Source organism: Benincasa hispida, chromosome 9, assembly GCF_009727055.1.
Source record: "Benincasa hispida cultivar B227 chromosome 9, ASM972705v1, whole genome shotgun sequence".
NCBI classification, from domain to species: Eukaryota; Viridiplantae; Streptophyta; class Magnoliopsida; order Cucurbitales; family Cucurbitaceae; genus Benincasa; species Benincasa hispida.
The window spans coordinates 32,877,735-32,904,151 of NC_052357.1; the positions used below are offsets into that span (position 1 = coordinate 32,877,735).

The 26,417-nt window shown below is 32.4% G+C and overlaps 1 pseudogene; it reads left to right on the plus strand.

The window, feature by feature from the left end:
- Positions 1 to 15,903: 15,903 nt before the first annotated feature.
- On the plus strand, positions 15,904 to 21,948 carry LOC120087011 (annotated as a pseudogene).
- Positions 21,949 to 26,417: the final 4,469 nt, after the last annotated feature.

Below are 26,417 nucleotides of genomic sequence, written 5' to 3' on the forward strand. Positions count from 1 at the left end.
GTTTTGAACTTTCAAAGTTAGGATTTAATCTCTCATGTATATTCTTGAACCTTATAATAAACTCTTATTTCATATTGTTCTTTAATGAGATTGAATTTTAGAGAACTTGCCAAAGTCGGGATTGCCACTTTAATTCATTGCTTTGCCAAAGTTAGGGCTTTAATTTTAGAGAACTTGCAAAACTTGCCATTTTTCTTTAATTAAATGCTTGCCAAAGTTAGATATTTCAATGTGTCTTAGGGCTTTATGAACTAAGTAATACTTTGCATAACTTGGGTTCAATTTTTAGTTATTGGAATTAATATATGTTTAGCATATTATAGCACGTGCACACCTTGGGTTCAATTTGTTTTAGATATTTGTCTTTATTCTCTGATTTTCCTTGAGGTTCTCTGATTTGTCTTACTTTCTTGAGGTTAGAATGTTGTAGAGCTAGAAATAATAAGTTGTATGTATTGGGAACTTGTTTGTTTTTCACAACTTGTTTTTTGAAGTTGATCAATGTTTATCATCTTTTCTTACTAGATTTACAATCATGGATGCACAAGAGTAGATTATCCAAAGATTATGAATTGGGTGTGGAAAACTTCATAAAACTTGGATTTTCTAATACAAATAGCTTCTATATTCGTTGTTCTTGTTTGAAATGTGGGAATTGTGAAAAGCATAGTAGCAAGGATATTAGAGATCATTTATATGTCAATGGGATTGATGAAAGTTATAAAATTTGGTTTTGGTATGGGGAAGAACTTCCTAGCTCATCATTTTGTGGAGAATCTTCTAAGTTTGACACCCATATGTATGAAGAAACTGATATTGGAAGTATAAAAGAAATGGTTGAAGTTGCTCACGAGGAATGTTCAAGAGATCCGAATAGATTTGAGAAGTTGCTTATGCTGCTAAGAAACCATTATACGAAGGGAGCAAAAAATATACTAAGTTGTCTACATTAGTCAAATTGTATAATTTAAAAGCTTAAAGGAAATTTTGTCCACTAGCAATGAGCTCCCAAACTCAATGTATGAAGCAAAGAAAACTTTAGGTGCACTAGGAATGAAATATGAGAAGATTCATGCATGCCCTAATTATTATTGTTTGTATAGAAAAGAATATGCAGATGCAATTGAATGTCCTGAATGTGATGAATCAAGGTGAAAAAATGGGAAAGATACAAACTGTGGGGAAAAAATACCATTAAAAGTGATATGATACTTTCCACCAATTCCACGATTCAAAAGGCTTTTTAGAAGTATTGATTGTGCTAAAAACTTGACTTGACACGTTGATGAAAGAATTGTAGATTGTAAGTTACGACATCCAACAAACTCTCTCGCTTAGAAGTTAATAGACTCTAAATGGCCAGACTTTGGTAACTTGAGTGGTTGTTGTGTGAAAGGGTATAAGGCGTGTCCAATTTGGCAGACAATATGTCTTCTATAAGATTAAAATATAGGAAAAAATGGACCTTGGAAATCGAAGATTTGTAGCACGAAATCATCCGTACTGGCACCAAAAAAAGCTGTTTAACGGTCAAAAGGTACTTGGTACAATTCTAGAACCATTGTCTGGGGAGGCTATTTATTTAAAAATCAAAGATCTTGAATTTTTTAAAGGAAAAAAGAATAATAAAAAAACAAACCACGAAAGGAAGTTCAAAGATTTATTGGAACATGTTGTCTTCTTTTTTCAGCTGCCATACTGAAAAGATCTTCATATCAGATTTGTTGGAACAAGTTGTCTTCTTTTTTTTTTTTTTTTTTTTTTTTTTCAGAACTTCTAATAAATCCACCAGAAAAGTATTCATTTATTGATCAAAGTCATTGGGAAGAGTTTGTAAGATCAAGATTGTGTGTAAAGTTTCAGGTATATTATTAATTTAATTTTATAAATATTTGTTATGTCATTCCCTACTAATAGTGATTACATTTGTATAGGAAAAAAGATGCTTGCAATAAGAACGTAGATCTAAGAATAAGTACAATCATCGAATTTCATGGAAAGGTTATGCTAACCTTGTTGAGGAGATGGTAAGAATTTAGTATATGTTCTCACGATTTCTAAATTTATCAAAATATCTAATTTTTTCTTCATTTGAATGTAGAAGAAAGTATCGTCAAATGAATGTGATCTAGATCGAGCTAACCTTTGGAAGAAAGCTCGAGTTAATAAGAAATGAGAATACGACAATGAAGATGTTCAAGAAGTCATCAATCGAATAGTAAGACAAGTATTAAATTTACATGAAATATATGACATATAGCTTAATTATATTAAATTTCATTTCTTTTTAGGATGAGATCTCAAAGAATAATACAGATCCATTGTGCCACAAACATCACTCTCCCAATGATATCTTAACACAAGCTTTGGGTACTTTAAAGTAAGTGACACTAATAAAATCAATTAAGTTCATCAAATGTCTAATTTTTCTGCTTTATATACTTATTTTGCTATGATTTTGCTGCCGTAGGAAAAATATTCAATGGAAATGGCTAAGAAAAAAGAAGTTAGTGACTTAACATCGGTTCTTCCGGTATCTTTGAAATCTATTCTTAGATATGCTAAGAAGGTCATGGCCAAAGAGTCTAGTATTTCTTTACAACTTCCAGTTGGACTTTTTGGCATCAATCGAAAGAGTTGTGTCCTGCGAGAAGACATAATTAACCTTTGTAACATGGATGAAGTCAAGATAATGACTTTGTGGCTTACATGGTGTAAGTAATGTTATTACTTTTGTAGACTTTAGTTCTGACGTTTCTTTCCAATTTTGGTTCTCTATATTTATGTTATAAATCTTTTATAGGTACTTGCACTCATCCTTTATTAATTCAATGGAAAGTTCACAATATAGTTTTGTAGATCCATCTCTCATTTCCTCTGGACATAACTCTCAGAAAGTTAAAACTCAAGACTTGTGTAGTAGACTGATGGTCTAAGAAGCAAACCAAATAGTTGTTGCTCCCTTTAATCCTCGGTGAGTTAAAACACATTTTGTTTTTATCAATTTTCGATAGCAATAAAAATACTAATTATATTTTATTAACTAGTGGTCATTAAACATTACTTGCGATAAATGCATACGATGATATTGTGTACTACCTAGACTCAATAAGGACAATATCAGGGATAGATATAAGATATATAACTGACATGTAAGTTAAACTTTTTCATTTATAGTGTTTGTTTTAAAGTGTACTTTATTTTAGAATTTGTGGTTATTTCTTGACAAATAGGCAATTGCGATGTTTTAATCTCAAAAGAATATTAAAAAATGCAGGAAGCAAACCTTATGGAGAACAAGTATAAATTAACTACTTATTCATCATATTATGTAGATATCTAGTGTGTAAGAATTACTTCATTCTTACGTCATGAGGTATATGAGGGATATTGTAACTAAAAGAGACATTATCATCTTAGATTTGGTATGTTATCGATTTCAAATAGCATAGAAAAAAATAGAATCCATTAGAATATTTAGCTTTTATGTTTATAGATTGATAGGAAGTCGTACTCACAATTTGAGTTAGATGAGGTATGGATAGAGTTGGCTGAATTTTTAGGTTGCTACATGTGATCGTGGTTGGTCGGTTTTGATAGAAGTTTTGGAAGTGTATTTTTTGAAACTGTTCATATTGGGTTGACTGTTAGAATTATGTTCCTTAGGTTGTACTATTGACAATATTAAAGAAGTTAAGTATTTATAAAAAGATATTGGTGGTTTTTTTTGTTGATATATAAGTTTGTTAATACGTGTATATTATTTATTTGATTGATGAATGTATGTCATATATATACCAAATGTGGTTGTTGGATCAAAACACATGAGCAATTATAGGTAAAAATATCAACATTGTAGATTCTTCTTAAAAAATCACAAACAAATTTCTTGACTTTTTTAAATGTCAAGTTAACAAAATTTCTTGACGTTTTTTCTTGTCAAGAAAGCCTATATTCTTGACATTTCAAACATGTCAAATGTCTGTATTTCTTGATGTTTTTTAAATGTCAAGTGTCACTTTTCTTGAAGTTTTTAAAACGTCAAGAAAGTCGACAGTCTTGACACTGGTTTCCTTGACGTTTTTAAAAAGGTCAAGAAAAGTCATTCTCAAGAAACACTGGTTTTGTAGTAGTGTGTTTAAAACCTTTCTCTCAAGATTGCTGCTGTAGAAGCATATTCGAGGCATGAAATGTAGAATATGTCTTCTCTAACATATCAACATCAGTAATTTTCTCTTTGCATAACAACAATTTCGAACTGATTTTAAATAATGCTGAGTTGTAATCACTTACTGATTTGAAATCTTGTAGCCTCAAGTGCATCCACTTATGATGAGCTTTAAGAAGAATAACTGTTTTTGATGATCATACCCCTTTTTCAAATTTTTTCACAACATATGAGGATCATTTATTGTAAGATACTCCATTTTCAATCCTTTGTGGAGATGATAGATTTTTCTTCGTCCTGTCTGGATGTTGTATTTCCTTCTTTAATAGTCTCCCCAAGATTCATAGCATCCAGGTGGATTTCGGCATCAAGTACCCATGAAAAATAATTATTGTCGTTAATATCAAGAGTGACAAATTCTAATATTGTGAGATTTGTCATGGCAGCACTATCATAAAATATTGTACTTATGTTAGAAATTTAATAGATATTGAATATGCAAAATAATATTAAATTTATTAATTATAACAAAGAGGAAAAAACTGATATACCTTTAGCGAAGAAAACGATAGGAGCTCGTGCTGCATGCTGACATGTTGTGAAATTGAGGAGCACAACGAGAACATGATATGGAGAAAATATAATATAATAATAATAAAATATATATAAATATAAAAGAACTAAAATTATAAAATTGAATAATAGAAAATTTAGTGGAATTTGAAGTGGATTTCTTATCAATGGGTGTGTGATTTTAACATCCACCAAATGTCATTATTTATAGACAAAGTGGCAAGTAGGATGTTGACTTACATGGACACTAAGCATGAATATCTACAAGGCACATGGATAATACGAAGGGTGACATATGGCTTTTGGGACACTAAGTAATGAACATCTATTTATTATTATAATATTCATAATAATAATCAGTTTGTTATTTTTGCAAGAAAAGCTTATTATCAAATATTTATTTATATTTGGGATTCCTAGAGCATAGTCTAGTTGAGATTAATGTATTTATCTAAAAGTTAGATAGAAGCGTCTCCCATTTTTAAATAAAAAAATATTTGGTTGATTTCATCCTTATGATGACAAAAAATGTGTACGGGTGTGGTTATGGTTAAAAACCTGCTAAGAAAGTAATGGTCAAGTGCAAATGAACATTGTCAACAAGTAATAATATGAAAGTTTTCCTAAGAGACCGTTTTCCAAAATTCAGATTTAAAAGAAAGAGTTTTCGAGTTAAAATTTAAGGTAACAAATAGAATAGTAAGTTCCTAATAGGTTTGAGCACTAGCGTTGCAACTTTGTGGTTCTATCTCCAATGACTGTCCTGCAACGCCATCGAGTGTTACAATGCTACTCCTAGAGGCATTTTGATCATTTTGCATCATTGAATCACTAGTTCCTCGATTAATCTCCCATAAGCTCTAAATTAACAACAAATAACCCATAACTCTCTAAAATGCATGTAATGCTTGATTTCCTAAAAAAAAAACCGAATACATAAATGCATTAATCACCTTAAACCAACAAGATTAGAGGGCCTATGTCAATGATAGCTCATTTAGGAATTTATTAGATCTAACATATTGTTGGGCTGTATGTCCTAAAACTCACAATTTGTAACATTAAACATCTTTTATTATTAATAAAGATGTTAGTCGACATTACTTCAATAAAGTTGTTATTGAAATCTATAAATTTCACTTATACAGTTTAATTTCAATAAACTGAGTTCCATGACTATTATATGAATACTTGAGCATTATGTGGAGACATAAAAGTGGATCAGGTTCGAGTAGATAGTCAAAATGTTCTATAGTATACGAATAAGGTTGGGTATCTTATTCTGGTAACACTACTAGATGTGACCCACTCTATAGTTGTTACAAGTTGTTGTAAAGATGCTACAAACGAAGTGATCCGGATTCATTCATGTATTGACATGAGGAGTAAGGGTGTCCTATGCAATGAGTTTGCATAAGATCTGACCAAGAAATAAGTCACTCTTACTTTCTAAACTATTTAAGTCTGACTATTTCGCATAGAAGACCTAGGTAACTCGATCTTAATCCTGAGTTAACTATGAACTCTTATTTATTCGGGATTATCCTTAGATTTGCATAGGTGAGGGTTGGCTCAACAGCCTCGGCTCAATAAGTCTCCCATTTCAGGGGTAAAACAGGGTAGATCGCTGGGATAATAGGGTGCAATATGCAATTCACGCCTACCCGATTTATGGATAAAAGAAAGGTTGTTCTCTTAAGTACTGTATCCAGATCTTGAACAAGGGGCCCCATCCTCTCATTGGCCCAAGAGGGATTGGGTTTAGTGATTGGATCACAAACAAATTGTTCATTAGAGGATTAGTGGAACTTAAGTAGTAAGATGAAATATTGAGGTAAAATAGCATATTGATCCAACCGTTATTACGAACAACTTGTCAAGGATTGACTTACTGATTATTATGGTTAAATTAAGTGGACACAAATATATCTATAGTAAGGAGAATGCAACTCGAACTATAGTGGTGTGACTTGATAGTTAACGAATACTAATTAATTTGGTCTAAAGAATTTTAGCCAATTAATCATAAATCGTTGAAGCGTATGATCTGTAGGTCCATAAGGTCCCTCTACTAGCTCATAAAACATAAACACATTGAATTAATAAATTGAGTGAATTTAGAATGATATCAATTTGAATTGTTCAAATTGAATTTCAGTTTGAAAATGTTCAAATTGAAATTAGGATTTGAATTTGAATACTTCAAAATTCAAATTAGGGTTTGAATAATTATATTTGATATAATTAACATTTAATTTATTGAAATTAAATGAGATTGGAGAGTTTATAATATTTAAATAATGATTTAAATATTAATTACATGAATAAGATTCATGACTAAAATTGGTTGTGTGATTAATTTAATATTTGATATTAAATTATTTAATTAATTAAATATCTTTAATTCTCAATTTCAATTCAATTTAAGAAATTGAATTTTGATGTTTTAGATTTAATTAATTATGAGTTAATTAAATCAAATTTTAGTTAATTTTGGTATTAAGTAAAATTTGAAGTTTAAAATACAAAATTTGAAAACTTGGTTTGAGTGGTTTTTTCCCACATTTACACCAAGTAGAAGGTGTTCCTCCCAAATTTACACACAAATCCCACTTCTTTATGAAGTTGATATTGGCATTGAACTGAGTTTTAGTGCTTGTATGCACTTTGTGAATAAAAGCTCTAAAATTGGAAATTGTTGAGAAGGGAGAATTTCTGAGTTCTTGAGAAGAATGCTGCATAAATTCATATCCACTAAAAACCTTCATAAATTCACTCTAATTGGAGTTCCACCACTCATATTCAAGGCTGAGAATAGTAGAGAAGATCTCTTGGTGGTTCACTAGAGAATTGGAGTTGAAATCATGTGAAGAGGAGCTTTGTTTTGGGAGAATTCATCAAAGGTATGTTCGTAAGAAATCCTCTTCTAATTTTCTTTCAAAGCATGCTTTTAGAAGTCAAATTAAATGTAATTAGAGTGTTTATTGATTTTGTTTGCTTCTGTTGCATGCTAGTATATCCTATCAATTGGTATCAGAGCGTGATTTAAGCACTCAGTTAGCGTTAATTTGAGGTTGGTGGGTGCTTTTCATAAATTGTATGAAAATGTTGAACTGATATGGTTTTTCTAAGTTTTGGCATTGTTTTCTCTTCAATTATGCTGTAACTCTTGTAATTGACTCTTGTTTTATGGGCCTTAATGTGTTTTTAAGTGTCTGTAATTCGTTTGGAGTCATTAGAGTTTCAATTAGGATGTAATTGAAGAAAGAAGTGAAGAAGGTCAAGCAGTAGGAACTAGAAATTCAAATCACTACCACAAACTTGATGCTCGATGGAATACTCGATGGCATTCTCGATGGAATTTCATGAAATACTCGATGCATGTTGCCATATTCGATGGTACTCAATGCATTTACTCGATGATATTTCATGAAATACTTGATGCACGATGCCATACTCAATGGTACTCGATGCAACTTGATGGTATTTTATGAAATACTCGATGCATGATGCCATACTCTATGGTACTCGATGCAATTCGATGGTATTTTGTGAAATACTCAATACTTGATGCCATACTCGATGAAACTTGATGCAACTCGATGGTATTTTGTGAAATACTAAATGCTTGATGGTACTCGATGGTTTTTGCCTGGGTCTGCCCATTTTGAGTATTGGAGATGCAATTCGAGATGTGCGGGTCCAATTCAAGGGGGTTTGGGCAATCCATAAGCGTTTTGGAGCCGGGTTTTGCTGAATTTTGTAATAATTAGGCTTTTGTTTACTTGATAATGCCAAAACTAAAACCATATTAGTCTATGTTTAATTATTTATGCATGTGATGTATGTTATAATTAAATAAATCTTGTATGTGCGTAAAGTATGCCATGTAGATTTAAAATCTCACCATAGAAAGCATGTTACATGCATTGAAATATGTTATAAAATGTTATAATATATAGTATGCATGTATAGAGTTTCAAATGTTTTAATATAAATGTTATATTAAATATTTAATGCCTTTGATGTATATTGTGGATGGTTAGCATGTCTAAAATTTTTTAAGTTATTATACAATTAGGTTAGACGTTTAAAATCCATAATAAAGATAAGTTGCATGCTCACGTAGATTAACCACCTATTTTAATAGTTAAAATGGGTCGACATCTTGTAAAATGTGGTTACAAACTCAACCGATATATAATCCTGTCTAAGGCTGGAGGTACTTAAGTTGACAGTCTACGGAACACCTCCTACCTGGGGATTATGATCGAATAATTGAGCGTTATTAACCAGTTTTATGAGTAATACATGAGCGATGTGAGGTAATAAAATGGTTTATCACCTAAGACATTGTAGGTTAAAATCCTTTTATAAATGTTATACTTGGATAAACCATATAGACTTAGGATTGTTTAATTAGCCGAAATAAACCTGAGTATATATACCCAAACAAATAGTAGAACACTTCAGTGGAAGTTTAATAACTTATATGATAAAGTTATTTAAACACTTCAGTGGGAGATTAATAATATATACGATACGTTATTTTTAAGCCCTCACGTCCCTAAGAGCTCACAATCAAGATTTATACGGTACTTCGTGTCACCTTGGGAGTGACCTCCATTTGGAAAGTATTTGCATAAATCAAGATTCAAGTGAACAAGGGGAGGTCATTCAAATAAAAATCAAATATATGATATATTGATTTCTACTTTCACGTCCCTAAAAAGTTCACACCGTGAGATTCATATGACGCTTCGTGTCACCCAGGGAGTGATCTCCATTTGAAAAGTATTTGTATGAGTCAAGAGCAAGGTGAATGGGGAAGTAGTTCATAGGAAGTGGGTGAAGGATATGTGTCAACGTGTCCTGCGGTCTCTTCCGTTAGTTTGGACTGTGAGATTCCTATATTGCGCCTGTTGGTTTGCTTTAGGCCCCTTGCTAGTCATGTAACGACGACTATCCCCTCAGAGGGTTGTAATATAGGATTCAGAACAACTTAAACTCCAAAAGTGGATAGGATTTCTTAGGTCCATTCCTAACCTTGACTCTCCATTTTGGTAGCATTGTTGGGGCCGACCTCTAAGGTCTAAAAATAGAGTGTTACACTTACAGAATTACTAAAGTATTAGTAATTTCTGACCGAAAATTGTAACTAAATGACTATAGGAATAAGAGTTATTCTGGAGATAGTGTTTGGTCAAAATTGTTTTGCTTTAGTGAAGGAATATTTGATTACCCCTCGGTAGCACTTATTCTGATTCACTATAGTATTGTTGCAAATAAATAATGGTTATGGGTACATTATTATTTTTTGCTAAAACTTAATTTTGGATTTAGTTGCATTTTTCTAATTAGAATTTGTTTAAAACTTTCAACATGTCAAAATCTTCTAAAATACTCGCTTCCAAATTAGTTCATGGTAAAACCAATCTAACTTATAAATTACTAGAAAACGATGATTCAAAACAAGTTTTAACAGAGGATTGTCCTCTATCTCCCAACTCATCTAAAGTTTTGAACTATATAAATGAGAATGCTGAAATCAAACAACATGATAAATATGATTTACTTGTCATTGAAACATGCTTAGTCGAAAACGATAAAACCTGGATAATAGATTCAGTCGTCGTTAATCATATTTGTACTTTCTCTCAGGAAACAAATTCTTAGAGATAGTTTACAGAAGGCGAAGCAATCTTTAAGGTAGGGACCGAGGAGGTTGTTTTAGCTAAAGCAGTGGGAGATATGAAGTTATTTATAGGAGACAAATACATTTTACTAAAAAATGTTTATTACATTCCTTTTATGAAAATGAATCTAATATCTATCTCTTGTTTGTTGGAAAAAACTTATAAAGTTTTTTTCGATAACGATGAAGTGTTCATTACTTCGAAGAATGTCAAAATTTGTTCCGCAAAATAGGAAAATAACTTATACTTGTTAAAATCGACTAAGGTAAAATCCGTTTTGAACATAGAGATGTTTAAAACAACTAAGACTCAAAATAAGAAAATGTAAGTGTCTCCAAATGCCTATCTTTGGCACTTGAGACTTGGTGACATAAATCTCAATAGGATTGAGAGATTGGTTAAGAACGATCATCTAAATTAGTTAGAAGACAGTTACTTACCGTCATGTGAATCTTGTCTTCAGGGTAAAATGACTAAAAGATCTTTTTCTGGAAAAGGTCTTAGAGCCAAAGAATCCTTAAAGCTGGTACATTTAGACCTTTGCGGTCCTATGAATGTTAGAGCTAGAGGAGGATGTGAATATTTCATCAGCTTCGGTGATGACTATTCAAGGTATGAACATATTTACCTAATGCATCAAAAGTCTGAAACATTTGAAAAGTTCAAAGAATAGAAGGCAGTGGTTGAGAACCAATTAGGTAAAAGGCTTAAAACACTTCGATTAGATCGATGTGGTGAGTTTATGGACTTGGAATTCCATAACGATTTAATAGAACATGGAATCCAGTTTCAACTCGTAGTCCCTGGCATACCTCAACAAAATGGTGTTGCATAAAGGAGAAACAGAACCTTGTTGGACATGGTTCATTTCATGATGAGTTATGCGCAGTTACCAAATTCTTTTTGGGGACATGTAGTTGAAACTGCAGTGAAATTATTTCTAAAACACCTTACGAGCTCTGGAGATGACGTAAAGGAAGTTTACATTACTTTAGAATCAGGGGTTTCTCAACACACGTGTTGGTGCAAAATCCTAAAAAATTGTAATGCTATTCAAAAGTATACCTATTTGTAGGCTACCCTAAAAAAACGAAATGTGGTAACTTTTACGATCCTTAGGAAGATAAAGTATTTGTATCGACAAATGCAACTTTCCTGAAAGAGGGCCAAACGAAGAAACATCAACTTCATAATGGGCTAGTAACAGAAGAAATATCCAAAGAAATAATAAATTCATCAACAAGGGTTGTTGATAAAATAGGTCCATCAACAAAAGTTATTGATGAGACTAGTATTTCATATCCTTCTCAAGAGTTGAGAGTGCCTTAACGTAGTGGGAGGGTTGTGTAACAGGTTGACCGGTATATAGATTTAACTGAAACTCAAGTCATCATACCAGATGATGAATTAGAGGATCCATTGGCTTTTAAACAAGCAATGGATGATGTGGATAAAGACCAATTGATTAAAGTCATGGACCTTGAAATGGTGTCTTGGGATCTTGTAGATCAACATGAAAAAGTAAGACCCATCGGTTGCAAATAGATCTACAAGAGAAAACGAGACCAAGCTGGTAAGGTATAGACCTACAAAGCAAGGCTTGTTACAAAAGGGTTTACCCAAAGAGAGGGGGTAAACTATGAAAAAACCTTCTCTCCGGTTGCCGTAATAAAGTCTATTAGAATACTCTTGTCCATAGCCACAATCAGAAAGGTTCATAGAACAGGGTCAAGAGCAAAAAGTTTGCAAGCTTAATCAATTCATTTATGGGTTGAAACGAGCATCTAGATCCTAGAATTTGAGATTTGACACTACGATCAAATCTTATGGCTTTGAAAATTTTTTTGACGAATCTTGTATTTACAAGAAGATCATTAACAAAATTGTCACTTTTCTGGTATTGTATGTTGATGATATTCTACTCATAGGAAATGAAGTAGAATTTCTAGCTGACATAAAAAGATGGCTTGGTACGCAATTCCAAATGAAAGATTTGTGTGAAGTGCAGTATGTTCTTGGGATCCAAATAGTTAGGAACCGAAAGAACAAAACTTTAGCATTATCTCAGGCATCTTATATAGACAAGATGTTGTTTAGATATTATATGTAAAATTTCAAGAAAGGAATGTGGCCTTTTAGACATGGAATTCATTTGTTTAAGGAACAAAGTCCTAAGATACCTTAAGATGTTGAGGTTATGAAACGAATTCCATATGCATCAATAGTAGGAGTTTAATGTATTCCATGTTATGTACTCATCCCGACATATGCTATGCAATTGGAATAGTCAGTAGATTTCAATCCAATGTAGGATATAATCATTAGACTGTCGTTAAGAACATCCTCAAGTATCTTCGGAGAATGAAGAATTATATGCTTGTGTATGGTACTAAGGATTTGATCCTTACTAGATACACTAATTCTGACTTTCAGACTGATATTGATTCAAGAAAATCAATTTTCGGGTCAGTATTCACTCTAAATGAAGGAGTAGTAGTGTGGAGGAGTATCAAGCAAAGTTGTATTGTTGTCTCCATTATGGAAGCTGAGTATGTAGCTGCAAGTGAAGCAGCAAAAGAAGCAGTATAGTTTAGAAATTTCCTAACTAATTTAGAAGTAGTTCTAGATATGCACCTGTCAGTCACCCTGTATTGTGATAACAGTGGAGTAGTTACAAACTCAAAAGAACCTCAAAGCCACAAACGTGGAAAGCACATCGAGTGGAAGTACCATCTTATCAGGGAGATTGTACATAGAGGAGACAAGGTTGTCACGCAGATAGCCTTACAAGACAACTTAGCTGATCCATTTACAAAAGCTCTCTCGGCTAAAGTGTTCGAGAGTCACCTAGTAAGACAAGGTCTATGAGATACTTATCACTAGGTCAAGTGGGAGAATTTATGGGTATCTAATGCCCTAGTTTATTGTATTTATACCTTTTATTCTCTCATTGTACTCAACATTATTTGTATATATTTTATCCACTGGAGTTTTAGTCCAAGTGGGAGTATTGTTGGGTTGTATGTCCTAAAACTTACAGTTTGTAAAGTAAACATATTCTATTATCAATAAAGATGGTATTCGACATTACTTTAATAAAATTGTTATTGAAATCTATAAATTGCACTTATACATTCTAAATCCAATAGACTGAGATCCATGGCTATTTTATGAATACTTGAACTTTATGTGGAGCCATAAAAGTGGATCAGGTTCGAGTAGATAGTCAAAATGATCTATAGTATACGAATAAGGCTGCGTGCCTTATTCTGGTTACACTATTGGATGCGACCCACTTTGTAGTTCTTACAAGTTATTATAAAGGTGCTACAAACGAAGTGATCCTGATTCATTCATGTATTGACATGAGGAATAGGGGCGTCCTATGCAATGAGTTTGTGTAAGATCGGACCAAGAAATAACTCACTCTTACTTTCTATTGTTGTTTACTGTTTAAGACTGACTATTTCGCTTGGATGACATAGGTAACTCGATCTTAATTCTGAGCTAACTATGAACTCCTGTTTATTCGAGATTATCCTTGGATTTGCATAGGTGAGGGTTGGCTTAACAGCGCCGGCTCAATATGCCTCCCATTTCAAGGGTAAGACTGGGTAGATAGCTTGGGACACAAGGTGCAATATGGAATTCAATCATACCCGATTTAGGGATAGAAGAGAGGTTGTTCTCTTAAGTACTGTATCTAGGTCTTGAGCAAGAGACCCCACCCTCTCATTAGCCCGAAAGGGATCCGATTTATTGATTGGATCAGAAACTAATTGTTCATTAGAGGATTAGTGGAACTTAAGTAGCAAGACGTAATATCGGGGATAAAACAACATATTGACCCAACCGTTATTACAAACAACTTGTGAAGAGTCGACTTACTGATTATGGTTAAATCAAGTGGACACAAATATATCTATAAAGTGCAATTATCGAGCTATAGTGGTGACTTGATAGTTAACAAATATTGATTAATTTGGTCTAAAAAGTCTTAGCCAATTAATCTTAAATCGTTGAAGTTCATGATCTATAGGTCCATAAGGTCCCTCTACTAGCTCCTAAAACATGAACACCTTAAATTAATAAATTAGGTGAATTTGGAATGGTATCAATTTGAATTGTTCAAATTGAATTTTAGTATTAAAATGTTCAAATTGAAATTAGGGTTTGAATTTGAATAGTTCAAAATTCAAATTAGGGTTTGAATAATTATATTTGATATAATTAACATTTAATTTATTGAAATTAAATGAATTGGAGAATTTATAATATTTAAATAATGATTTATATATTAATTGCATGAATAAAATTCATGATTAAAATTGGGTGTGTGATTAATTTAATATTTGATATTAAATTATTTATTTAATTAAATATGTTTAGTTTTCAATTTCAAATCAATTTAAGAAATTGAAATTTGATGTTTTAGATTTAATTAATTATGAATTAATTAAATCAAATTTTAGTTAATTTTGGTATTAAGTAAAATTTGAAATTGAAAATACAAAATTTGAAAACTTGGTTTGAGTGGTTTTTTCCCACATTTACACCAAGTAAGAGGTGTTCCTCCCAAACTTACACATAAATCCCATTTTTTCATGAAGTTGCTACTGGTATTGAGCTAAGTTTTAGTGCTTGCATGCATTTTGTGAATACAAGCTCTAAAATTGGAAATTGTTGAGAAGGGAGAATTTATGAGTTATTGAGAAGACTGCTACAAACCTTCATCTCCATCAAAACCTTTCACAAATTCACTCTAATTTGAATTCCACCATTAAAATTCAAGGTTGGGAATAGTAGAGAATATGTCTTGATGATTCACTAGAGAATTGGAGTTGAAATCATGTGAAGAGTAGCTTGGATTTAGGAGAATTCATCAAAGGTATGTTCATAAGAAACCGTCTCCTGATTTTTCGTCAAAGCATGCTTTTAGAAATCAAATGAAATGTAATTAGCGTACTTATTGATTCTGTTTGCTTTTGTTGCATACTGATATATCCTATCACATGCCCCTCAAGATCTGGTTCTTCTTTAGATTTGCATATACGATGCTCACTTTGGCACGAGAATACCTGAGGAAGGAAATCACAAGAAGCCGAATAATCCTCTCTTCCACAATGTTAGGTTTTATGTGTGGTTTTGTAACATTATTTTAATTATTTATTATAAGAGAAAATATCCATAATTAGATCTTTCAATGTACATTCTACTTGTAGTAATAAACTAGTATTTATATATTATTGCTAAGTGTCAAAAAAAAAAAAAAGAACACTATGAGTAGAAGATAATTGTTGGATGGAACACAACACTCCACGTGGACGTCATGGATATATATATATTTTTTAAAAAACAAATATTAGAATTATAGTGAGTGATAAGCTACCAAAGGTACTTCCCATCTCTCTATATAACCCACCAACCCTCTGTGCCTTTCTTCACAACTCTTCTCATTTCCAAGCTATGGAAAACACTAAATTTTCATTAGCTCTCTTTTCTACTTTACTACTCACAAATGCTCTTGTTATTATAGCCAATTCCAATGGGAATAGTGTCATGAATAATAATTTGAGTGTCATAGAAACCTCATGTGCCATTACTCGTTATCCTCGACTATGTCATTCAACAATATCCTCCATCGTCGGAACATCCAATTTGTTGAGTTTGAAAGATATTGTTGAAGTGTTGTTGGGTGTTGCTATTGATGTAGCTAAGCATAACCATAAAAATATCAACAAACTTTCGATGTCACTCTGGGGGTGTTTGATAAATGCGTATGAGTTAAGTTGAGTTGGGTGGGTATTTATTACCCATGTTTGTTAAGCCCATAAAGAAAACCATGGGTTATTAAAATCCCATTTTTTACATACTCAAAACTCTCCTTTTTTATCCCCTCAAAACTAGGACCTTTTATATTAATATGTTTGTTTTTAAAACTTATTATATTAGAGAAATATTAGACCTTTTATATTAGAGAAATATTGTTGTTTTGCTAGAAGTCGAGGGTTGAGGATTGGATTAATGTAGAGATCGAACGTTAAGAACTCGACAATGATGTCAGTAAACGAGACAAGATTGCTCTTCATGATTGTGTTGAAACCACCAAAAGGACCATTTATGAGCTTTACAAGGCTATAGAGGATTTCCGTGAGTATCCCAACAAGAAATCTCTTACCTTGTATGCTGATGACCTCAAAACCTTTCTAAGTTCTGCCATTACTAATCAGGTATCTTTATAATTGTTTGTATTTTTTGGGATGACTGTGTTTGACATGCTATGGATCATTATAATCAGGTATCCTTGCTAAAACGTAGCTTTGATTTTTTTTTTTTTTGAAATTTGGTTAGGAATTCAATCATTATAATTAAGAAAAATAAAAATTATTGTAAAAAAATTGGAAGGAAAAGACTTAATTTTCAAAAACCAAAAATCGAAAAAAAAAATGGTTACCAAACGGGGCATTCGTTTTTAGTTTTCAGTTTTTCAAAATTATTCATGTTTTTCTTCCTACTTTCTTACTATGGTTTTAAAAAATTGTAAGAAATGAATAGTAAATAGTCTTAATTTAAAAATTGCTTTTAAAAAATTGCGTTTGTTCTTGGAATTTGGCTAAGAAATCATTGTAAGAAGTGAATAGTAAATAGTCTTAATTTTTTTTTGAAAAAAAAAACGAAATCTTTACCCCATTTAATAAATTTGGGGTTTTTAATGTTAAACATATTTCTTCTCAATTTCTTAACATGTTTTCATTTTTATTAAGAAAAAGAGTTTAATTCCTAGCAAAATTACAAAACACAAAAACAAGTTTTTAAAAACTTTGAAAAAGAAAGATAAGAGCAAATAACAAAACAAAAAATTTAAAGATAAAAGTAGTATATATAAGCTAAATTTTTGAAACACAAATGATTACTAAACATGACCTAAATATTTATCAATCGGAACCTAGGTAACACACTCTCATCACAAAGAAACATCAAAACACATACTTCTTTTTTACCTAAATAATTACCAATAAGGGGTTATTTTTATTGATTTTTTAAATGAAAAAATAAAGTTTATAAACAATTCCAAAGCTCATTCAAACAAATCCTAAACAGTGTGTCTGCTTAATTTTTGTTGGGTTTTTTTTTTTTTTTAACATAATAATATATTTTGCACCTTATTAATATATTTTTTTCACGAGACTTGTTTCTACGGATTTTCGAATGGCAAAACAGAGAAAAAGGTGTTGAGGCTTATTGAAAGCACACATATTCATGTGACAAAATTGTGTAGTAATGCATTGGCTTTGGTTAAAAAATTGACGGACACTGCTTTAACAGATCAGAAAGGTTTGATGGTCTCCGATTTCCCTTATAAATTAACTTCTTCATCCTCGCATAGTGACGAACCCAAAATTGTACTATTTTCCGACAGTAACAACCAGGTACTAATCTTTTAATCTTTTAAATTTTGGAAAATAGTAAAAACCACTCCTAAGATATGGTTAATAATTAAAATTGAACTCTTAAACTTATATGAGTGTTAGAATCTGACTCTCAAATTTATAATAATTGTAAAATTTTATCCGCCAAATGTTAAAATTGAAGTTTCAAACTTATACAATTGTTTTCCGGTCTAACTTTAATAACTATTATGTAAGCTTCGAGTCTACCTTTAACAATTGAATGTTTCAACTTATTATTGCAACTACCACTTTCAACTATGTCGTACAGTAATTTCACAACTATTTATTAATTTACTTACAACCATTATTGTTTGTTTTCATAATTTTACCTTCTATTAGAAGTTTGTATTTATAGAGTTTTTAAAGTGCTTAATAAATTTTTAAACTAACTTTTAATGTTTTTTTCTCAATGCATCATTGAACTTTGAATTTTATGTGTTTGACAAATTCAAAATTTTCAATTAAAAAATTAATAACGTTTTTCTCTAACAAAAATTAAACAAATATTTTTTGGTTGGCGAGATTTTTATATAATAAAATATTACAAAGTTTTTTCATTTATCACTTTAACGTAGTTTTATCTATTAATATTAATTAAATTGTTATAATAGAATATTAAATATCACAAATTTTAAATAGTTCATAATAATACTAACTGTTGTCTAAGTAATAAACTATGTTAATTATTTTAATGGATAAAACAATTTTATTTTAGTGAAATTATAATTGGTGATAGAACTAGTTGGTATGTTATCCAACTTGAGCATATTTAACTAGTTAAAGAACGAGATTTTAAAAAATAGAAAAATAAAGTAAACTATTTATGCAAAACAGTAAAATTTTAATCTTCTCTTATAAAGGTTGATAGAAGTCAATCATTATCTATCAATGATTGAAATTGATAGAAGTCTATCACTAATAGACATAGAAGTCTATGAGTATTTTTTTGCTATTTTTATAAATAGTTTGACATTTATCTTATTTGTAAAAAATTCTCTTAAAGAAATATGTCTTGACCATATGTAGTTATGTTTACGAATTTTTTTCCGTACCAATTTTTCATATATTTGGATCAATAGTAATATATTCTTAAAAATTTGAAGACTATAATGATACATATTGAGAACTTAGGATAAAACATATTAGAAATGCATTCTGCGAAAACGATACTAGCGTTCTATTTTTCTAGAAATATGAAAGCGAAAATGTTTAGTAATTTGATGTATTTTGATTCCTATCTTGGTTCTAGATACGGCTTTGTAGGTAACAATTGTAACACGTTTCTGAATCCAATTATTGGACATTTCTGCCTTTTACATTAGTTTTGATTTTGATTGTATGACAGTGAATGAGACGTATGATTGGAGATTTTTTTCTTTTTTTAAATATTTTTGAATATAAATATGAAGGGAGGATTGAACCTCAAATCTCAAACGAGCGACTGCATATCAATTATATATCAAGCTAAACTCATTTTTACATACTATACTTAATAATGCCAATACATCAAAATTATTATTATATCAATTACATTATTTAAGTCCATCATGGGATATCCGAAATGTACCATCATTGATGAGATAATTGTAATGAATAAAACTTTTAAGATTAATAATTAAGTATATGGTAACATTTTTAAAGAATTGCAAATAGACTCTTATCGACGATACGATCTATCTTAATGTATTCAAGTTTAGGCAAAACTATAGGGAAGGAAACATTGAGACAATAAGGACTAAATTAACCCAAAACACAAACCACACAACAAAAATTGAAACATTTGGAGCAGTAACTAAGGGACCAAATTGAAATTTTGTGAAAATAATAGGAGGAAGGTGAGAATAATAGAGGAAGGAAGGGTTTAGAAGATGAAATAAAGTGGCCAGAATGGATGGCAACCGGTGACCAGAGGCTTATGGAGTCATCGATGGAAGCTGCGGCGGACGTGGTGGTGGCGGCAGATGGAAATGGAAATTATAAAATAGTCGGAGGCGGTGGCGGCGGCGCCGAGTAAGAGTAGCAAAAGATATATAATAAGAATAAAGGCGGGAGTTTACAGGGAAAATGTTGATGTGCCAAGTAGTAAAACGAATATTATGTTCTGGGGAGATGGAAGATCCAACACCCTTATCACAGGTAGTAGAAGTTATGGGGGTGGCAGCTCAACCTTCAATCCCGCCACAGTCGGTAACGCAACTAAACCACAACTCTTTTTTATTTATTTTGATTTTAAACTCCATTTGAAAAAAAAAACAAACAAACTTAGATGCAGCTTTGGTTGCACTACCGGAATGGTACCTAATGAAAATTTCCCGGTATGACCGTCATTTTTTTTTTTTTATAAACAAAATGATTTTTTAATATTTTTTCTTCTATCTATAAAAATTTCTACATGAGGAGGTTTTTAATGAAGTTTTTAAAACTCCAATCAACTTCAAATTATGCTAAATTCTTTTCCATTTTAAGAATGTCTAAGATCTGTTTTATGTCTTCTACATAAAAATGTTTTATTTTCATAAACATGGTCCAAGACTATTACTCAAAAGGTCAAATAATGCATTTATATTTGGACCTTCTTGAAGCAACTATAGACTCTAAAGAGGTAATTCTAACAAGTCAACAAAAATATTGTTAATGTAATTTATTTTTATTTCCATTGTTTGGCCCATTGCCCTTGGAAAGTGAAAATGGGTAAAGAAACACTTTAATTTTTTTTTTTTTTTTTTAAAAACAAAGTTTGGAAATAATTTTTGAAATGTTGAAACCATTTTTCTCTAGAACGGTCACCAATTATTTGAAATCAATTTTAATGGCCGAATAATAGCATTTAAAGTTTAACATTAATCGATTTTGAATAATTATGCCCTCGTCTTAATACATCTCACTCTCATCATTCATATAATAAAAACGTTAATATATTTAAAAAAGAAATAAGCAGATTTACCACATGTTAAATTATAATGGATTAATTTTGATGGAATACACTGCTATTCCAAATGTACCTAAGTATTTTTCTTCTTGAAATCACTTTCAAACATATAACATTTTCTATATGTTTTTTAAAGTAATTTGAAATGGTTAAAATCATTTCTTTCATATTCTCAAAATCAATTCCAAACGAGTTTTTTTTTTAACATTATTCAAATTAGATTTTGATAAAATCGTTTAAAATGGTAAAAAAAATTTAAATTGATTTTAAATAATTAAAAATATATTTGAGAATGATAATTATGAATATGAAAAACTAAAAAAAATTTTAACCGTTTCAAAATTACTTCAAACATTTATTTGGTCGAAGCATTTATCATTATTATATTAAAAACATCCACTTTTCTAATAACAATGTTGTGCAAAGACACTTTAAGATTACAAAACATGACGAGCCAAAAACAATAACAATGTGTTTTTTCTTGGCAGCTGCTGTGGGAGATAGATTTTTAGCTCGAGACATAACCTTTCAAAACACAGCCGGATCAGCCAACGGCCAAGCTGTAGCTCTCCGTGTTGGCTCAGATCACTCGGCCTTTTACCGTTGTGGCGTGCTTGCTTACCAAGACACCCTCTACGTCCATTCGAACCGTCAATTCTTCGTAAACTGTGTCGTTGCAGGCACAGTCGACTTTATATTCGGTAATGCTGCAGTCGTAATCCAAAACTCCGACCTCACCCCTCGCAAACCAGGCCCTAATCAAAAGAACATGGTCACGGCACAATCAAGAACCGACAAGAATCAAAACACGGGAATCGTGATCCAAAAGTGTACGATAAAAGCGACGTCGGACTTACAGCCGGTGATAAAAGAATTCCCAAGCTTCCTTGGGAGACCATGGGAGGAATATGCTAGGGTTGTGGTAATGCAAACGGAAATAACCAATGGGAAATAAAGACACCCTACTTTGCAGAATATGATAATAATGGAGCTGGAGCCAACACTTGTTGTAGAGTGCCATGGTCTCTTATTATTAATAAAGCTCAAGCTAAGGCCTTTACTGCTGGACAATTCATTGGTGGTGCTGATTGGCTCCAATCCACTGGCTTCCCCTATCAGCTTGACCTTTAAAGTTACTATCTTAATTAGCTTGCAACTCTTGCTTTTAGTTTGTTTGATCAAAAGATGTACGGGAGTTGGAAGCAAAGCTAGTTAATTGAGTAAAATTAAAGTTTAAGACTTAATTAAAATCTTGTGTTATTGTTCTCCGTGTTTGATATATGGGGTTCAATCTCAAAACCAATTGACCATCTATTTTATAAAGAGTGTGAGTCCCCTTGATTTTTCCAATGTGAGATTCTCAACATGTCCCTCAAGATGGTGCCTTCTTTTGGGTTCACCAATGGATCACAATTTCTTCTTATTGGACCGACATCACCCGTTTCGACTTTATGGGCTCTAATACCATGTTTGATATATGAAGTTTCATCTCAAAACCAATTGGCAATAAGATGTTGATATTAAGGATGCCAACACATAAAGTCTTGCCTATCTACCAAAAGAATAGGACTAATAGATTGGTTACCACCAAATCTCTAACCATTTATATTTGTTGAGTTATTTTTGTATTCTCAAATTATGGATTCCATATTGTATAAATACATCACCTATGTACATTTCAAATACAAGAAATCATAAAGGAAAACTTGGTTTACCACTGTCGTTTACCGCCTATCTCTTGAAGCTGTTGTCTACCTTCCGCAGACGTTATCGTCTACTTCTACAAACGCTATCGTTTACCTTGTCTAAGTGCTGTTATCCGCGGCGTGAGTCAAGCCATATCCATCAACCTCTCATTTCCACAAACTTATCTTTTGATTAGCACTTCTAAGAAACTATATAACGTGTGTTTAGCTTCTGATTAGCACGTTTAAGAAATTATATAAGATGTATTTGGATTAACTCTTCAATCCAATCAAAATGATTTTCCCGATGCATCCACTAATCCGTAATGACTTCACTTCCACACAACTACCCAGTTTCACCGGTTGTCTAACACCAACAACGTTCACCACATCCATACAGTCGCCGCCCACTGGAGATCACCCCCAACCTCAGATATTATAATCATTTCAACCATAGATGGAGCTTGCTGACAATAGATTTTCAGTAAATATGAAGTTCATTGTCCAACTTATACAAACTAAACTCTTTCCAAAACAAAATCACACAAACTTCAAAATCATAGTAAAAAAAAAAAAATGACTCTTTGAGATTTTTATTTTTTTATCAAATAATCATTTGGGCTTGATTGCTCTTATACCATATTAATAAACATGGGTTCCATATCATGACCCACTTGGTAAAAAAAAGAAAAAAGAAAACAAAAGTAAATTGGACTCATCATTTGAAGATTCATTTAGAATTTTGACAAAATTTGTCTGGGTTTTGATTGACAAGAATAGGATTCACAAGATTTATACATTTCAAATTCGGCTGATTTCAAATAAAGAAAAATGACTGAAATATTTATAGATATAGCAAAGTCTAAAAAAAATTACAAAAATCGTCAAAATCTTCATCCAACCCAAGTAAAAGGTTAGAAAGCTCCCTCATTCAGCAAACCCACCACTACAAGAATTTTTGTCGCTGCTGATAGCCAAGACTTGTCAAAGGCCTTAACTGTCAAATAATTATCTGTTCTTACTAAGCTTGTGATAATGGTAGTATGGTCGAACCTCAAGAAACCATTGAGTTTCTCTAATTAAATTGTTAGTGTTTCAAGATAATCGAAGGGGGAGCGGTGTTGGTTGTTTGTAAACGAAAGATAAATTGCACAAACTGATAATTTCAATCAAATCAAATGAGTGAATTGCAAAATAATGTTGGAAGAGTTTTCTTATGAATGAGGGATCCTAGCTTGGGTCATATGTCGAAATTCCTTCTAACTATGGAAATTAATCATTGAACTCATTAATCGATTCAATTTGTATTTTAGGCTTAGCCTAATTAATTAGAGATGCTAACTAATTATCCACAATTAACTAGTTATCTAAGAACGAAGAGATGAGATGCATGCAACAATTAGGACAACTGCATTACGTTCAAGGTAAAACTAGGTTGAACAACCAATATAAAAGCCTAATTAGAAGCTCAATTGCACTCTTCTGCTTAGTGAACTAATCAATAATCATTAATCAGATGTGCAAGAAACTTGTAAGCTAACCTCACTAATTGCCACAAAATAGATTCAATATACTCAACAATTACGAATCAAGTTGGATCTAAAGCAATATACCAGTCCTGACCAATAATTTGTCAAACAATATACCGATTAGATATGATAATTTAAAAAAAATTCCAGTGGAAAACTTCAGAAATACAAGATTCAAATAAGTTTAGAATAAAGATAGATCTCACACGTTACATAGATGAGAAGAAACTCCTAAGACCCAAGCTAAAAATTACATGTTTAGCCGAGAATCATCATTGTAATCAAGATTACAATCAAAATTTGCATAAGATCAACTCAAATCTACAGAATATGTGAAAGGAGAGTTCTTGTCTAGAGAGGACTAAGAAGATGATAATACACTGTGGACGGCTAGGGTTATAAAAAGAAAAATTTGACTGCCATTGTAGTGTTAGGGTAGAGTGTCGCGACACTCTTGCATTGCAGGCCCTCGAGTTTGAAGAGCATGCTCGTCCTGTCTGTGAATATACGTAGTGCTGCAATGCTAGAGTAGAGCTCTGCGACACTCTTCTTCTTGCACGAAAAAGGCAGTTATTGCCTTATGGCGACGTGGAAAGCACCGACCTTGCTCCCAATTTGAGTTTTATTGCTTCCGTTGATGCTCTAAAACTCCAATCAAGCTCGTTTTACCTCAAAAATGGTGTCAATGGTCAATTCTACTACATTACACTCAATACCTATAAAATTATTAAATAAATATATTAAACCAAGGAACATCTCTGAATTAAGTGGAGAGAGATAACACATTTCAAGTGTTCTCAAATCACCTCCAACTCTATTCTTGTTGTCCTCGAGTAAGGTAGAATATGTAATCACTCAAAATATAGTTTGTCAAGTTTACATGTTCATTACTCCAACTTTAACAGTCAATCAAGATCATGCTCGCAATCGATTAAGTCATCCAAAAACAATTAATGAATTGAAGTCAAGTTTGGAAATTCCTTTCAAATATTCTCATGCATGAATAATTTCCAAGCCTATCTATTTTAAGCATGAACTATTCAGAATATTTGTATGAAGCCCTCAGTTCGTTTTCCCCTACTTTGACTCTAAAGGTCATAAATTAAACATCAAGATGGCAATAATATGTAAAAAGGAAAAACAAACCTCAATTCTCATTGTCTCTCTTTTCTCTCTCTCTCTCTTTTTTTTTTATGAGTATAAAGGAAACCCAATCTAGAGGTACTGCTTTCATTTTGACTTGCCTACACGGGTTACATAAATGACATCCAGTGACGGAACGATTTCTTCAAGAATGCTTAAGCTTGCACGTTTCTCAAGAATGCTTTCAACGAAAAAGAAATCAAAAGTTGCCTATCTGCCCCTGGCTACTCGCATTCTCAAGAAAATGGAGTAAACCTCTCCTTATTATCAGTGTATTTTTATTTTATTTATTAAGACAAACAATTTTTTTTTTTAAGAATAGGTGATATTATTATACAACAACAAGGGAGATTCCACAGCCTGGGATGAAGGCATCAAAGCAACAAAGCACAAGCAAAGATAGGACTCTTAAACAAAGCCAAACAAATGTAAACAACACCATCCACCTGAGAGAAAAACAGAGTAAAGGAAACAAAACCCCATCACCTGGGGCCAACAGCCAAACAAAGAACATCGACAAGTACAAAAAGAGGAAAAACATCCATAAACGCACAGATAAGACCAAGAAGATCAACCCGTCAGAAAGCAGCACGAACACAAACCGTAGAGACCATAAGATGAAACAGAGCAGTCACTGTCCTCGGTCTACCCCCATGAAGCCAGCGATTGCGCTCCTGCCAAATGTAGTAGATGCAAGCACACTAGAAGACACGGAACAGCTTACTATGCACCCCTTTACCCAACCCCACTCGGCACAACCAACTCAACTCGACAACCCAACCTACCACCCGATGAGTCGAACCCAACTGATGCAACATACCTGACCACACCTCTCTCCCAAACCCACACTCAAAAAATAGATGATCCCGCGACTCCACACCTCCCCCACACAGAAGACACCCCACTCTGGCAACACACCCCAACTCCTCAACCAATCTCGAGTACCCAACCTGTCCCTCACAGCTAACCACGCATAAAAGGAGTAATATGGAATACCACTCCCAGAGCACAAAAGACCTGTCTAAGACACCTTAGGGCGACGAGGGCGCAAACTCTCCCACGCACTAGCGATAGAAAATCCACCACTAGTACTTGACACCCAAACCTAATAATCCTTCCCCCTTACCTTAGGCCTCACTGCCATCACCCACCATCAAACGAATCAGATGCTTGAATCTATCCCTACAACGCAAGATAGCCCTCAAGCACCACGACCTCCCAACCTCACACGAAATAACCCACA